Raw genomic sequence first — 17,688 nt, 5'->3', positions numbered from 1 at the left:
TTCTACCCTCCCTCAGGCAAATTCGCCAGTGGCTTCACACAGATGGGTAGGCTCATCCAGAGCTGGAACTGGCATCCACATGACATACTCAGAAGCTCCTAGCTATTCTAGCCGAGCACATAACTTGCTTTATCTTCTGCTGCTGAACTATAGCTCCCAGCACTCTTCATAGTGCGAGCATGTAAAAGTCCAGTTTTGCATTTAGGAGCTTTAGACCCTCCTGGTTTAGCTCCCAGGCTTGGGGCTGCCACACCCCAGTCATCCAGGGGCTCCTCCAGCTTTTGCCCCTTACATTTTGCAGCCAGATTCTTATTCCACTCTGTCCTCAGTGAAGTAAAATCAGCAATGGCTGTGAGCACATGGCTCTGCATATATCAACTCAGTTAAGCAGCAGCGACACCTTGTGAGACCCTCTAGTATCTGCCAGATACACTCCACAGGAAAAAGGCTCTAGCCCCTCCCTTCACTCTATGTTGAACCTGTAGCTGCATAGGCAGGGGATTTACACTATGTGGTTTCACATTTTAAGGAACAGAGGGTAATTAACCCTCTGTATCCGTACAATAATGTTTCAATGTTTTTGGTAGACTAGAGTGAAATTGCAGAAAAACCCCTTATGCAGAAAACACCAGCCCACTTATACTGTATTTTAATAATAATAGATCCCATACCATATTACATGGCAAGATCCCTTCTTGACTGCAAACCCGATTAATCCCTCCCTCCTGATGCATTTCAAATAGCACTGCTCCAAACAACTGGCATTTGAAAAGAACATTTCTTTAAAGGGAGAACACACACATACATATTTTGTATATAACAAAGAGAGAAAGAGGTTGGAGGCAGCTGTGCATGGGGGCTAGAATTTAAAACAACAAAATGGAGGTTTAGTTCTTTAATTATTTTTTCTTAAGCATTTATTTACTAATGGCAAAGGCAAAAGTGCTAAGGGGCAGTTAACCAATGTTCAAGGGGTTGGGGGAGAGCTCCAAGGGATTATCAATTCCACCCACCTACTGGCCATCCTATATGCAGTGAATGCTGAACCCCAAGAATGCAAATATTTGTGCCTGTCAGTGCAAATCACATAGCAAGATGCAAAGAGCAAAACACAGAAAATGCTGCAATTTTTTTAATACATTGCCCGATACATTGTAAAAGAGGTGCTTTATATTTAGCTAGTGCTAATTAAGTGGAGAAAGTATAGTTATACATTTTTACAACTATTCATGTTTCTGTCTCTATTGTTCTATCCCTTCTGAAATCCTTATTTCTCTCCTTTTAAAAAATTCTTGTTAGTTTAACTAATATTCAATAATCCTATATAAAAGTATTAACTGGCAACATTGATTAGTAGGTGGGGTGTTGGCAATGGGGAGATGGCCAAAGCCAAAGGACAGGCAACATCAAAGAGCACACACAGGAAAATCTTTTAGATACATGCTACTGCTCATTAACTTTGACAAACAGTAGCATTACCTATAATAAGTGGAAATGCATGTAGATCGTTACTGAAATAATTCACACTTCACACTAAAATAATTTCACACTTTTTGATACTTTGCTAGAAATAACTTGACAGAGAGAATTCACAAAAAGTGAAATACACTGTGCAGTAATAAACCACAGCAGCCAATCAGAATTATGTCTTACGTAAGAATTAGTTACTAATTCAGTAATATTGGTTAAAAATCTAGGGTAAAGTTACTCGAGAGTTTTACTTCCCTCCAAATGTGAATAGAACTTTTGACAATAAATATTTTTTTCTACTGTCTGTGAGTAAGCCTAGTCAATAGAATAACTATTAAGTGTGGAAAGTTTATCATTCTGTCTTGGTTCAAGATTTTCTCATTACCTAGATTAATATGTTCAAATAGAAAAATACTAATCCTATAATGTAATAAAAGGTTAATTAGCAAAAATGTCTGATTTAGATTATTAACGCAATAAGAAATTCTTTAAGCCTCTCTAATTGTTATACAGCCTACAAGCACTGTGCCAAATACAGAAAAGCAAATATTGGCAAAATGTTTTATTATTTATACCTGAAACTATTCAGATTATTGTTCATGTTTGTTTTATATAAAAAGACAATTGATTTTTATCTTGCTTTAGCAGCAGACGTATATTTAGGTATATACATTTGTCTGCGGTAAGATCTGCCCAATATTTTTTTATTCTGCAGATCAAAATATTTAGGGTGCTGCTTATATAAATGTGTGAAACATTCTACATCATCAAAGACTGAAAATCCCATAGAGTACTAAGAAGAGAAAATAAAGAAATGAATCCCTGTGAACATTATGATAAAGAATGATGTATCCTATAATCCCAGGGCAGCCACTGTTTTACAGATAACAGACGAAGAGCGGGAAAGCTGACGTTAGCAAAAAACATCAAACAGCCAAAAAAAGTCAAAAGTTCAAGTAACATTTATTTGTTGGGCCTTTGTTGGTTGGAAATATGGCTGCCTTAAAAACATTGGTACAACTGTTGTGCTTGCATGAATAGCATAGTTAAGCAAAAGAGTTTTATGGGATTTGTTCCAAAATTACCTCCTCCCCATTTTGGTCAATTTGGTTACAGCCAAGTGCTGCAATGGGAAAAAAAAGAACAGAAGATTAGTGGCCAAAAGTAGAAATCAGGTATATTGATAAAGAAAAAAAGCATCTGAAGCTAGGCTTCTGACTTCATAACTGGGGTGGGCCATTCTTCTGCCTTTTGGCTATAACTAGACACCTGTCAGGAACTCTTAGCCTGGTGGTCTAGTGGTGCGGCGGGGACGCCTGCCACGCCACTCCTCTTGCCGGCTTCCTCCCTAGTACGCGCGCCGCACACATTCTCGATATTTAAAGGCCCAGGTGTGCTGACGTATGACATCAGCGTGCAATGGCGCCAAATTCAAATATTTAAAGGGGGTATTGGTTAATTTATGGTTGCCCGTGATAGGTTTTGTTCCTGGTGCCTTGTACTTTGTGCTGTTAAGCTTCTTGTCTGTTTGATTCCTGTGTTTGACCCTGCCTGGCTGTTTTACTACTCTGATCTCTGGAACCTGACCCTTGCCTGTTATTTGATACCGATTCTGCCTCATCCCATCTGATTGATCTTCCGGTTTTGACCCTTGCCTGCCTGACCTCGCTTTGAACGCTGCCTGCCCAGACCCGGCCTGAATTGTTACGCTGACTTTCTGCCTGCCTCGACCCAGCCTGATCTGACTACTCTATTGCCTCACGCCTTGCATTACGACGATAACAGACGAAAAGCTGGAAAGCTGACGTAAGCAAAAAACATCAAACAGCCAAAAAAAGTCAAATAGTTCAAGTAACATTTATTTGTTGGGCCTTTGTTGGTTGGAAATATGGCTGCCTTAAAAACATTGGTACAACTGTTGTGCTTCCATGAATAGCATAGTTAAGCAAAAGAGTTTTATGGGATTTGTTCCAAATTTTGACCCTTGCCTGCCTGACCTCGCTTTGAACGCTGCCTGCCCAGACCCGGCCTGAATTGTTACGCTGACTTTCTGCCTGCCTCGGCCCCTCTGCCTATCCAGAACCCTCATCTTGCACCTCTCGTTTAAGTCCAGGTGGCATCCAAGTAAGCCGAGGGCTCCTCCTAAGGCCCAAAGGAGGTCACACTACTGGTGAGGCACGAGCCGAGACCAGGGTGCCTGGTGTTTATTCTGGTGTTGGGTGCCGACCATTAAAACACCATCCATATCCATGAGGGACTGTGTGAGTCTACACAAGATGCAGTCTTAAAATCAGTATAGAGTTAGGGAACATTTCTTGAGGTCAGAGATTCATGTTCAATAAGGCAATGCAGCTAATCTATTTCCACTTGATTGCCTAGTCCAGATTTCATCTCATCAACTCATAAAAGGATACCATTAAAATCAATGGAATTAGATATTCACATTTTTTTAACTGGAGACTTACATTTTTTGTTTGTTTCTCAAATATTCTCCAATACTCAAGTTTTTTTCGAGATGTCACCTGACTCCTCAAATGTACTTTAGAAACAGGTAAATCTGAGTAAATTCAAGGTTAATATGGGCACTGGTGAAAGGGAGACTACTCAACATTATGAAGGATAATTATATAATATATACATTATTAATTATATAATAAATAATATTATATAATATAATTGTAAAAAAATGTGCCCCTTAGTGACCACTATATTGTTACAAACTTACTAGAGGTTATGTTCAGTTGATTGGACAGAGTCATGGATAGGTAGTCATTCTGACAAAGCTAATATAGCGATAATACAATACTACAGATACAAGATCTCTACAGACATGTAGGTTAAGTCTGTGAGGGTAATCCTCAAAAGTGCTTGGTGGTCCAAAATACACAAATAATGCATATTACAATTTAGGATGGGACAAAACTGAATAGGGTAAAAGGGCATATTAGTCAGTTTATTGCCAAAATATGCAATTAAACAAGTTCCATTTTCAGGCATGTACTCAACTGCTTGTTTTCTTTGCCTGGCTAATAGCTAATACAATATGTACTGTTTTTTTTTTATATTTTACATTTTTATTTGAAACAACTTTTCTGTGAACTGCAGTATATATATATTTTCCTTTTTTTTTTAAATACTAGCTATCGTATACCATTTATAGATATAAAGATTTGTTTGACCTCAAATGGTTTAGTCAATGCAAAGTTGCACATATTATGAGGGAAATTATTCTGGCTATATCATTACGATAAAACAATATTATGTCATTAATCATAGCCACATTTTTGCAGGTCAACTAGGTAAAAGTCCTTTGTCAAAAACAATCCAAATACAATATTTTAATGGCAATGAATAACATTTACATACATATAGGGAACATCCCTACATGATTGAAATACATAAGCAAGGTATATGTCACACATGTAATTATGGGCATGAATATTTCCAAAGAACTTGCCCATAATAACTGCTAATACTAAAGGTCACATTTGGGAAGTGAGAGATGTCATAACTGCCAGAATAAATAAAAAAGTTTTTTCTTACATACGATGAATAATGCCTGCCCAGATGAGCAGCATTGTAGTCTTTAGTATTACACAGTCAGATGAAATCATGACCTCTGTGCAAAGATCACAACAGCAATTATAAATTGTAGCTTGATAGATTTGCTTTGTAACTGGACAATTTTTAATTATCTCTATGTGTCACAACTGAATGGGGAGAAAAATCTATTATTAGAGCTAAGGTTATCCATTGAAAATGATGTGTTGTACAGCTCAAGTGCTAGGAGAATAATACTAGCGGATGAATGATACAAGCACATTAATCAATGCTGCTACAAACCGCCAAAGAATTGAGTTAGGAAACTCTGCCCCCAGAAATCCTTTTTTTATTTAATTATCCATTTCATCTAACACTTCTTCGGTTTCCATGCTATTTCACATTCATCTAACAAACACTTAGCTTCTAAAGTTACTCTAAAAGTTAATGCAGCGCTGTATACAACAAATTCAATTACAAAAACAGTATCTACCTCAAGGGGCTTTATTATTTTCTAATGTAAAGAACAAAGTGGTTTCTTCAAGATTTAAATCACAAGTTCTTAAACATATAAAGCATATGCCTGATCTTTCATAGAAGACTTAACTGGGTCATAATTTATTTACAGGAACAAAGAGAGTTACAAAAACACACAAGAAGTAATTCACGGCAACATGTGATCATCCCATTAAATATTTAAGACATTGTTCGAAGTCACAATTCACAAAGTATTTTCAATTTTGAGTGTATGCACCACTAACCATAGATTCAGTGCACACATATATGGAATCCATTATCCAGAAACCCATTATCCAGAAAGCTCTGAAGTACTGGCATTCATTTTCATGAAATAATTAAAATCTTTAAAAAATATCTTCTTTTTCTTTGTAATATTAAGACAGGACCTTGTACTTGATCCAAACTAAGATAAAATGAATCCTTATTGGAGGCAAAAGAATGCGATTGGGTTTAATTAATGTTTAAATTATCATTAAGTATGAAAGGTAGCGAGCATTCTGGATAACAGGTCCCATACCCATATATACATTTTCAAATTCAAGTTTTCATCTAAATTTACAGGGAAAAAAGAGGATTCAACTCAACATGATTCTTTTTCAATTATTGTGAAATTGCGAGCAGAAATAAAAAAAACAGATGCACTGTTCCATTCATTTTTACAAATTTTAAAAAAGTTTAGAAAAAAATGTGAGGAATACACCTTCTATTGATTTTTAAAGAAGCTCACCAGGTGTTAGTTGCCAAATCTTTTTAATAAAAAGATTTTTTTTTTTTTTTGATTGATTAATCTCGAAAATTCAAATTCGGAAAACTCAAATTCAAAAAATTCAGGATAGCAGTTTATTCACCACAAACGTTAACAAATACCCCCCCTAGAGTTTACATAACCTGCTTCAGCTTGTAAACTTGACAATCAGGGACCTGACTCCTGACGCCATATAATAGCAATATCCAAGAAGAACAGCAGGGAATAGAAAAACACATTTAACAATTTATTCTGCTTGCTCCTCATTGTTGCACATTTAAAAACTATCAAGCTATTATTTGAATACTGGTATTACAATACCTCTTTAATCATTTATAAAGATCCCTTTTGCATTTGTGAGCGTGTGAGAATATAATCTCTTTTAATTTCACAGCACAATACATTTCAGCTTTATTATTACTGTGTGTTTTGCTGTTTCTGTCCTCACGCTGGGCTAAGTGTTTTGGAATACAGAGATAGATGTCTACACTGATGGGGCAGTTAAAGATCCATAAAGAAAAGCATAAATGTCTAAGGAACATAATGATGCTTTGTAGTTATCATTTACTGGTCTTCAGCAAGTTACTTGAAAACATGCCTTCTGTCACCGAGCACTCACTTGACCAATGCATTTCATTTTGCTTCTGATAGTGGTCATATTTCTGAAATACTGTGCAGCAATGTGGATGGAAGGCTGTTCTGAACCTGCAGCAAAGGTCATATAAAATCCATTGCTAACTTCATGGTAGCCAGATTTTCATCCATCAACAGCCATGACTGTGAAATATAGCAGACATTATATACTAGCCACAGAACTTTAAACACCTCAAGTATATGATGTATTATCTATAATATTTCCCAAACTAGCTGTGAGTTAAGTTCTGCTGTCTTCTTTTAATTCATCCTGCAGCATCCCATTTCTTTGGGAAGCTGGGGTCTAGTTCACAGGTTTATTAAACCAGAATCTGAGTACATATATTAAATATATGAGCACTGCAGTTGGTGGTGGTGTAATGGTGGGTTAGGGGGTTTTGCTGCAAACAGGAGCCTGGAACCACCCTAGGAAATCAAAATGAGTATAGTTGTAATACAAAAGTCATACAGAAGATGGGGTTGTGTATGTGCTCCATTTGCTTTGCTCAATAGTCCAGTTCTTTCTAAGCTTTTCCAGGGCACATACAAAATGATAAATGTATACAGAACATGTATAGTTTGCCTCATGGGTTGTGTATATGTTGTTCAAAATATTTTGCCTATCTCTATGATTTGTATTGTGACAGTCCTTGCAATTAAAGGATGCTTAAAATGCTTTCCCACTATCATTTTCATATTGAAAGTAACTGTTCTCCCATTACAATTAGATTTTTTTGTTAAATGTCTCTGTAGCCTTTCATTGCCTTTGTATGTCTGCACAGTACATCTGTACCACATACCTCCCCACACACAAGGTAAAACATGTGCCCATCAGTATACAGTTCTTAAGCAAATCCCATTTGCAGTTGCTCATATTTACAGAACGGAAGACCTCAAACACTGCTACTTCCCATTCCAAAATATACATTAGAACATGTATTATAAAGCATTCAAATATACATAGCAACAGTGCCCATTGTGGGTAATAAGAATCTGTAAATAATCGACTTCTACATTAACATGCTATAATTATAACTGCAACAGTCAGCATTATATATGCTTCCTAAACTGCTCCATGAGAAAACTATAAATCATGCAGTCAGTTGTGCATTCCCTCTAGGCGCTATAACACCTGAGTTTTACTTAATCCATATATTTCTATGGATAGTGCATGCCCTAGCTCCAGCATTTGCATATCCAACGTTCTCATTGCGCCCTGCCACTGAGTACATTTCGGTTAATAAAGGTAAACTTTGCATGCTATTCGTTACATTAATCAACCTGCACTTTCCTGCCTGTCTTTTAGCTCTTACAGCGACTATAATAAAAGGTTTGTTTCAGTCCCAGAGCTTAGACAAGACTGCAGCAGCAGTTGGTGATTTTCAATTCACACCGTAGCCTTACATAAACTAATTTAATTAGCACGCATATTTTCTAGCTTACAAATTCGGCACACAAAAACTGCACTGCCAATAACAGCACTGTACCAGCACAGGTAATTGGACTTTTATTGGCTTTATGGGTCGGCAGAAAACAAATATTAGAAGAGAAAAGTATAAGAGTATACATTGCAGCAGTATATCTCAATCATGTTGTCTGTATATTAGAAATAGTTGGGATTGAGCAAAAACGAAACCTGTACAAAATGCCCAATGAAAGGAAACTCCATCTATGTATGTGCAGGTATTATTTCCATATTAAATAAATTGCACCTCTTCAATACAGCTGCAGTGTGTTGGGCAGAGGGTGTTTGTGGTTATTTGTGTGTCCATATGGTATATGGTAAATATAGGAAAGTGAGTGTGTTTGTAAGTGCAGGTATATGTAGATGCAGATATGTATGTTTGCTATACAACATGAGAGTTTGCATTCACATGCATTAGAAAGGTGGAAAGTATATGCGTTAGTGTCCAGGGCAAAAAGGCTGACAGCCCCCTCCAGTATCAGTACCTGCAGCATTACCCAAGGACAGTCCATCAGCAAGTCACCGACCCCGTAACTGCAACAATACCCAACTTAAGCCAGTAGGATTGTGTCTGCATGAGCAAGGAACACACAAAACTGTGCCAACTGCAACAAATATCCAAGCTGTCAGCAGTGTAACAGCTGTTTCAGGCAACTCTGAAGAAAAGGCTAAAAGGCTTTTCTGAAATCTCCCTACTTGCAAATGCCTAGGCAAAACTGAAGCAAATGACATAAGAGAGAGAGAGGGAAAAGAAGGTGTGCATAGCAGAATAGGGCTGCCGTGGACTCTCACTTACCAGCAGTCCGCAACTAACACACACAGCAGAGCTTGTTGCAGCTTCAGTATATGCTTGTACGGAAACCATTTTAGGACATCCTCAGGAAAAGTCAGGCTGCTCCATGCAATATAACATTGCTTGTACCTCAGCTCTGTCTCACTCTGCCTCAAGTCTGTTGTCACAGAAATCTTCACCCGCACCTCAGCTCTCCTCCCTCAGTCATTCTCCCTCCTCCCTCAGTTATCGGACATCCTCCCTCCTCCCTCAGTCATTCTCCCTCCTCCCTTAGTTATCAACTGTCCTCCGTTCCTTTTTTCAACAAAATCCCTGTTAGTGTGCAAATTAAATGACTTAAATGATGGATATGTCATTAAACCTTTATGCAAACGCAACCCCAATACTAAATGTAATAAGTATAACAATCGAGTGAAAACTCAGATTGTACAAATTTTTCAGGCTTGTTTCCCAAAGCAAATCCCATAACTTCAAATTAAGATAGGTGCCTCTCCCATTGACTTATACAGGACCTCAACAGGTGTATAATAAATCTTGAAAAATGTACGTTTTTTTTACAAGAATAATGTGAGTTTTTGGCAAAAAAAAACTTGTCAATAACCCCTTAAGGGTTGCATGGCACACTCAGGTTTATAGCGATGATGTCCGAAAATGGTTTCCGCACACGCTACTTATTGTCATTTTCTACGTTACGTGACTTTCCCCCTGCTCTGACTGACTGAATATACATACACACTCATATGTCTATACCTTTACTGATACAAAAGTGAGGCACCGTGGAGCAGGTTCAGCTGTATTGGGCGCAATAAAACCTACAACTTTATTGGTGTGTATGCTTGTACTGGTACCTGTATATGAATTCCCCCTGACACGACGATAGAAAAGCATGTGTGCTCTAAGCATGTAATGTGTAATAAGCATGAAGAGCGAAAAATACTTCTCTGCTGCCCCAGATTAATGCATTACAAAGGGGCTCCTCAATTTGACCCTTCGCCATGAGCTATCCCACTGAACCCCATTATTATATAACCTAATGAAACCAGGAGATAGAGGTGGGTGTAAAATGGCCACAGCGTTTATTCACATTTTATCAAATAGGACCTTGCCAGCTTAACCCAATGCAATATTCTAAAGCCAGAATTGAAGAGATTTATACTATGTTCTGCCACCAACATGAGAGAAGTTCAGCAGCCCTGCTGCCAGATCTGCTTCTGCAGTGTGTCGATTATAGGAAATCCAAGCAGGCTGCCCCCTATCACAAGCAGTAGTAGCGTCTGTATCAATCAATCCACCGTGCAGTCACAGGAGAGAACCTCCTTTCTCCCTCTTCTAAACTTACCTGTGCAGTACTCTGGCAAGGTCCTACCACCAAAACAAGCCCAACTGAAAACCTTCGGTTGGGCTCTTACCCACCATACCTTACATTATGCTGATTTCTTAATAAATGACAACATAGTAAATTAATTAAAACACAAATAATTGTAAAACATAAAAAACTATTTATATTTATCAAACATACCGTACCACAGGATGGAATAAAAATGGCCAATAGCCTTATGATATACATATTTGTAACATTCTCTGTGTACAAAACAAAAATTCCTTTTTGAAATACTTTAAAATAATTAAAAAGTGTGTAACTGCCTGCTCTGGATGTATATTGCTTGGACAAGTTAAAGCCATGCAAACTTACAAGTAGATTGCTTACCATACCGGACCACGCAGTTCACTGCTAGAGATCTGGAAAAGTATGAAAAGTCACTAAAGCATTACATTGGCCAGGAGACTTGACCTAGGAAATCATAGCATTATCTTGCTACAAATTACCATTTATTCTGCCCATGTGCTAAACTAGGATGCTTACACAGACATTCATTTTATTTCATCCTGGATACCAAACTTACTTTCTTTAGATAATAATGGAGTGATGGTCAACCTGCTGTGTTTCAGAGGCCCTAAACTGCACGTGCCCAGCTCAGAGGGTAAAGTTACTAAACCACCTTGCTGTGTTTCTTTCATAGAAGCCCCTCCACTCTGTAGTGGCCTCCTTCCAGCCACAAGTGTCCATCTCAGAGGGCCCAGCCTAGAGCGTAAGGTCAACCAACCCCTTTCCCATGCTGCTTCCTTAGCAACCCATCCTAACTATAGAGACCTCCCTCCAGCCGAAAGTGCCCAGTTCAGAGGGCCCAGCATAGAAGGTTAGGTCTCCCAGCCACTTTGCCTAAAGTCTTGATATTATGGTCACTGTAGTGACAACTAATCATAAAGAATACTTGATAACCCTGTCATGAGGATGGGGCTATTAATTTCTCGCTTGCGTGTACCCTCATCCACCCCTCCCATATAACTTGAGCTTTCCCAGTAGACTACGACCCAATCTAGTGATTCCATATCAGAGTGGTAGTAACCCTAAGTGTAAAAGTACTACTGGTGGTTACATGCTCGTTGTAACTCATTTCAAACTATGAATTAACTTTAACTTAGAAGCGGCCTCTAAATGTGTTAGCTGTTGTACTATGCTACCTTATTCCACCCAGGGTAGCATAATATATGCAGGACCCATAGTACAATGCCACCAGTGCTTATGCTCTCCAGCATGGTAGGAACAGCAGATTGTATGCTTTGACCCTGGTATCTTCATGTAACAGAACACCTCCCAGAGACCTGCGATCTTAGAAAAGAAACAGACAAACATGGGCCCCTGTAACATATGCATGATCCATGTAACATTTACAGGATTTACAGGACCAGCCACCAGTCCCTTGTGTTCTCCAGCATGGTGGGTACAGATAGTACACTTCCTTCTGCCAGAAGCTCCCAAAGTCAAGCTTAAGCAAGTAGGCCCTGTATGATATAATCTTGGGGGCTATTGAATTCCATATAACTGCACAGGTATGATGAAATTGTATGTACCCCAAGTGATGGTATACCATCTGTGGATTATCTAACTACTTATCATAGAACTGTAATTTCCCCAGACACAAAAGGCAAGTAAAGAGTTTATAGCCTAAGGTCCCTTTCATGTATACAGTAGGGCCACTTTTATCATCAGCCAGTTAATCTGCCTCTACATACCTCCCAACATTTGAAAAATGGAAGGAGGGACAAAAAGTTCTGCCACCCAAAAAACATAAACATTTTTCCCCATACTGATTTTATGGCCACACAGGTTATAGAAAGTTTAGGACCATGTTTTATGTGTTATAACAGTTTTGCTGTTGAAAGTAAAATTGCCCTTTAAACTGTGAGTCACAGTTCCCTCAAAAGACCTTCTTATCTTATTATTTACCAAAAATCTCTTATTTAATTACGTTTCAGAAACATTGTATATTTTTTTGGCGTCAGTGCAGAAGATCAAAAGAAAATGCAGGACATTTCAGTAAGAAACTGGGACTGTGGGCTGAGCTGTCAAAATCGCCGCAAAAAAGGACAGTTGGGAGGCATGCCTGTATGTTATTGGAATGTTGTAGAAAACCAGAGTATCCAGAGAAAAAACCCACACAGACACAGGGGAACATACAGACTCCTTGCAAGTAGTGTCCTGGTAGGAATTTAATGTAACTTCAAGGTTTCTCTTGCATGGAATTGCTTCTGTTTTTCCTTGATCACATGTATTTTTGGTGCACTGCTGTGTGTTGCTTAACTCAGCAACTAATTTAGAACTGCATTGGGGCTGATAATTGTTATGGGCTGCCGACCATAGAAAAGAAACGGCAACCATCCCTGACAGAACTCAAAGTTGCAATACAGGACATTCAATGAATGAAATACTCGGTGACCTTACACCGCTCTTAAGCATCTGACAAAGTCTGGAGACAGTGGGACCTGCTGCACCCCCTCAGCAGATGCCTAGTTCTCAAGGAACTTTCACTCCAGATGGTGAACTTTTATACCCCAACAAATCTTTAGCGGCATATAGTTTTTCTTCCCATGCTGGTATTTTTTTTGGCAGGACAATTTAATCACATATGTTCATTACATAAGCAATTACAGCATAATATAGGCAATCTTGTGTGCTACTGCATTGGCTAAAACCCCCAAGTTCATGTTCTCGAGTTTCTTTTTTTCTTTCTCTTCTTTTCTTCTTCTCACTACTTTTTTCTCTAATACTCTTTTGGCATTATTTTTATAGTTATGATTCCTCAAATCACTTTCTGTGACACACTGTGCAATTAGCCATTCCTGGCTGGTTTTGCTTTCTCATGACATGTCACTTAAATTGATAAAACTTTACAATTAAGGTTTGAATAACTGAAAAGACTGGAATAGGAGAGGGTCTTAATAGAAAGATGAGGAATAAAAAGTAGCAATAACAGTACATTCGCAGATTTACAGAGCATTGGTTTTTAGATGGGGTCATTGACCCCCATTTGCAAGCTGGAAAGAGTCAGAAGAAGAAACTATAAAAATAATGAAGACCAATTAAAAAGTTGCTTAGAATTAGTCATTCTATAACATACTACAAGTTAGAAGAAGCGCCAAAGCATGAAGGGGCGCAAGGGTGCACCCCTTAATACTCATTCACCCAGCACTTCAGCCTGGAGCAGGCCAGCCCTTTACTTAACACCTGCCATAGGGCATGCGCTAAGGACAGCAGTGAACAAAGTGAAAAAAAGACCAATTGTTATTTGCACACTGCATTTTTTATAGTAAATGACCCCTTATACATAGAAGAGATCACAAAAGTATATCACCTGCTTAAATAGTTAAGGGATTGGCTATAAGGACTATGCTAAACCTAACCCTAATCGATGCTGAAGGCTGAAAGCAGATGGAGAGCCCCAAAGGACCCCTTTTATATGGTGATTGAGTAGATGGGTCAAAGGTAGAATTGCTCCCAAGACTAACATTTTTACATATAAGAAATCAAGGGGCAAATTTATTAAGATTTGAGATTTCAAATTTTCAGGTTAAAAAAAACCTTGCATTTTTTAAGTTTTGTTATACACCGACCCTGGAAATACAGGTATGGGACCTGTTATCCAGAATTCTCGGGACCTGTACAGAATGCTTGGGACCTGGGTTTTCCTGATAACAGATCTTTCCATAATTTGGATCTTCATGCCTTAAGTCTATTAGAAAATTATGTCAACATCAAATAAACCCAATATGCTGGTTTTGCTTCCTATAATGATTAATTATATCTCTGTTTGGATCAAGTGCAAGGTACTTTTTTTAAAAAAATAAATCATTTTTAAAAATTTGGAGTATTTGGATAAAATGGAATCTATGGGCGATGGCCTTTCTGTAGTTTGGAGCTTTCTTGAGAATTTCCAGATAACGAATGCTATACCTGTAGCTCAAATCCAAAAATACACCATCTAAAACCTGTCAAGTTCATGTAGGAGTCAAAGGCAGACAGTGTTGGACTGGGATGCCAGGGGCCCACCATAAAACCTTAGACTGTGGGCCCACCAGAAAACCTTAGACCATGGGCCCATCAGAAAACCTTACACTATGGGCACACCAGAAAACCTTACATGGTGGGCCCACTGGAAAACCTTAGACCATGGGCCCACCAGAAAACATTAGACTGTGGGCCCACTTTCCATTATTGTTGCTCCTCTCCTCACTCAACCTCCTTATTCTCCTAGTCTCTTTTCTCTACATACTATACTTTATTCTTCCATTATGGAGCCTCTTTTTTACCATAAAGACATAGGGAATGACCATGAAATAGGCCCAGAGGACCCACTAACACCTGGACCCACAGGGAGTTTTCCTGGTGTCCCAGTGAGCCAGTATGATACTGAAGGCAGAGGTCCCTTAAAAAATGTGAAGATTATAGCATGATGTTTTTTTCCAGAGGGTTTTGCCCGAAAACTCAAATAATTAGAGTGATTTGAGTGTTTTTCCATCAGAAAACTTGATTCATTCAAGTTTTGAGGTTTCAAACTCGCACAATCTGTTTTTTCCTATTCTAGTTTCTCTTAATTAAGATACTATTCGAGTTGTGAGTTCATTTGAATTAATTTGAGGTATAAAAAAACTTTAACACTCAACCTTTTATAAATAACCCCCCCTAATGTTTGTCAGTTGGAATATGTATACAAAGTTCAAATTATTTATGCATATATGTATATGTCTTTATCTAGGTGTGTTTGGTCAGAACCCTTAAAGGGGACCTGTCCCCTTAAGAAATAATTCCAATTTCTTATCATGTTAGCTGAGCAAAATTAACTTTACTTACACTATATGTATTATTTAAATTGTGTTTCCTTCAGTCTTAGAATTACACTATCACAGCAAGCGGCAGGAACCATTTTGAGGACACTGTTATTAAGATAAATTTTGTATCACCCCAAAATCTTGTGTATGCACCAGAAAGGGGAACGTAATGCCCATGCACATTGCCCTACATAATTGTAGAGCCTGAGCAGGGAAAGGGCAATGTGAAAAGTGCAGTGATATGTAGGAAGTGCTGAAATGAAAGTGACAGTAATTAACTGACCCACCTCTATGCCTCTGCACTAAGGGGTAGGTAAAAAGTAAGGGGCATTTACCCGGGGTAGCAGCTAGGCCGGGGGAGAGGAGGGTGGGTGGTCTAATGTATGTAGGGTAGGGGGGTAGGGTTTTTTTTTTAAGAAATGCAATTTAAGGCTCACTTAGGACTTAGTGGACTTAAAATTCAGAGCACAATGACACTATTCAGAGAGGCAATTTGCTATGAGACCACCCAGCCTGCTCTTATGAAATGTTGCAGGATGCAGGGGAACTCTGAAATTACCACCAGCATACATTTGGCAGCAATTCCAGGGTTCCTTTAGTGGCTTGTGTTCATAGCCAAAATTGACTTGTCATTATTGCTGGTGGAAGTGATGCCATTTACAGACAAGCTTATATTACAACTTGTATATTATTTTCCATCACAGACCACACTGAATCAATTTGCATTCATATTGGTGCATCAAGTACATACATTGTTGGCAAAAAAAAACATGGTTATTTGTATCTGAATTCAAGGCCGTGATACAAGCCCATGAACTTTAGTTGTTGTTTAACACTTCTTGGTTCCTGATAGGCTAAAATGTGTTTAAGCCTTACTATATGCTACAGCCTGTGGCTTCTTGTGAAGGTGCAAAACTCATGCTAGACAAAGCAAAGTGAGAATAAAATCAGAAAGCTTTGCTCACCAACATTTTTTTAATGCCTTGAGGATATTTTTGACTTTACCAATGCAAACAATATATATTGTTCTATCAAATCATTTTATTCATTACACTTTTGTTTAGTTAAATAATAAAGCCAGTAATGGTAGCTATATAAGGCCACTGACATTAATATTTATGTATATTACAGATATGGGATCCGTTATGCAGAATAAGTATAGACAAATGTACAGTACTATGTGCTTGGCAATCTGCAGAGCATTTTCAACTTAACCTGATGCTGTCACAGCATTATGCAGGTCAGTAACCCGAATCAACATTGTCCAGTAGATTATCGGTTTCAAGAAAGGTTGTATTAAAAAAACAAGATATTCTAGGAGTTTAAAGGATAGCTTTAAAAGAGAGGCAGTTGAGATGGCAAGAGGGAGATACAAGACTAGTACATATTGGTCTTTGTAGTATTGTATTTGACATGTCCAATTTGAATGGCAGGTTGTCACAATGGGGTAAACAAACCCCTTTCTACCAAATGTATATTTTAACTACATTAATAGTTTAGACTTTTGTAATTTTTTCGAAGTTAAAACCAAATGCACATAATTCCCCCAAATGCATTGTCAGAACTGATAACGATTGCTATAACAAACAAGAAACAGTGAAAACGGTTGGGGGCCAAAATTAATTAAAAGCACGAGAAGTGTTTGGGGATTGCAAAACACCAGTTTGACATGCCTGTTCTAGCAGATCATGCTCAATTTTAAAAAAAAACACACAGGCTGTGACATTTTAAATTTTGCTGTAGGGGCTGAGGTCAATAGGAATAACTTTTGCAAAAGAACTGAGTGAAGTTGTTTGTGATATAAACAGTTGTCATTTATGGAAAAAATACACTCAGACTGGTGTCGGCCATATCATTAAATGGCGGATTTATTCATATATATATATATATATATATATATATATATATATATATATGTATATATATATAAATTCAATGAAAAAAGAGACCGCACTCACAGGACTTGTCATGAAAAAAAAAAGCCACAAGGGCTGTGATTTTATTCCTCAACGTTTCGGCTAGAGTTGGATAGCCGAAACGTTGAGGAATAAAATCACAGCCCTTGTGGCTTTTTTTTTTCATGACAAGTCCTGTGAGTGCGGTCTCTTTTTTCATTGAATATACGTAAGTTTTACCAGCACCAAGGCATTCAACCATTTATTGTGGAGTGCACCAGTTTGGACTCTTTATATATATATATATATATATATATATATATATATATATATATATATATATATATATATATATATATATATATATATATATAGTGAAATTGTACCTGCAGCTGAAGCCATAATCAAGTCAAGTAAACAGCTTGAGAGCCAAACTGATATGGCAAAGAAATAGATTAAT

At 37.9% G+C, this 17,688-nt stretch overlaps 1 protein-coding gene across 1 annotated transcript in view; it reads right to left on the bottom strand.

Annotated features, from left to right (window-relative positions):
* hs3st5.L (heparan sulfate-glucosamine 3-sulfotransferase 5 L homeolog) overlaps positions 1–9,370 on the bottom strand; it is a 147,486-nt gene extending 138,116 nt beyond the window's left edge. The window contains exon 1 of the mRNA XM_018263288.2: positions 9,169–9,370. The gene's annotated coding sequence lies outside the window, so the exon portion shown is untranslated. The remainder of the gene's footprint in view (positions 1–9,168) is intronic.
* Positions 9,371–17,688: the final 8,318 nt, after the last annotated feature.

The sequence above is a fragment of the Xenopus laevis genome, chromosome 5L, assembly GCF_017654675.1.
Source record: "Xenopus laevis strain J_2021 chromosome 5L, Xenopus_laevis_v10.1, whole genome shotgun sequence".
Lineage (NCBI taxonomy): Eukaryota > Metazoa > Chordata > Amphibia > Anura > Pipidae > Xenopus > Xenopus laevis.
This window is presented reverse-complemented; position numbering and strand designations above follow the sequence as displayed.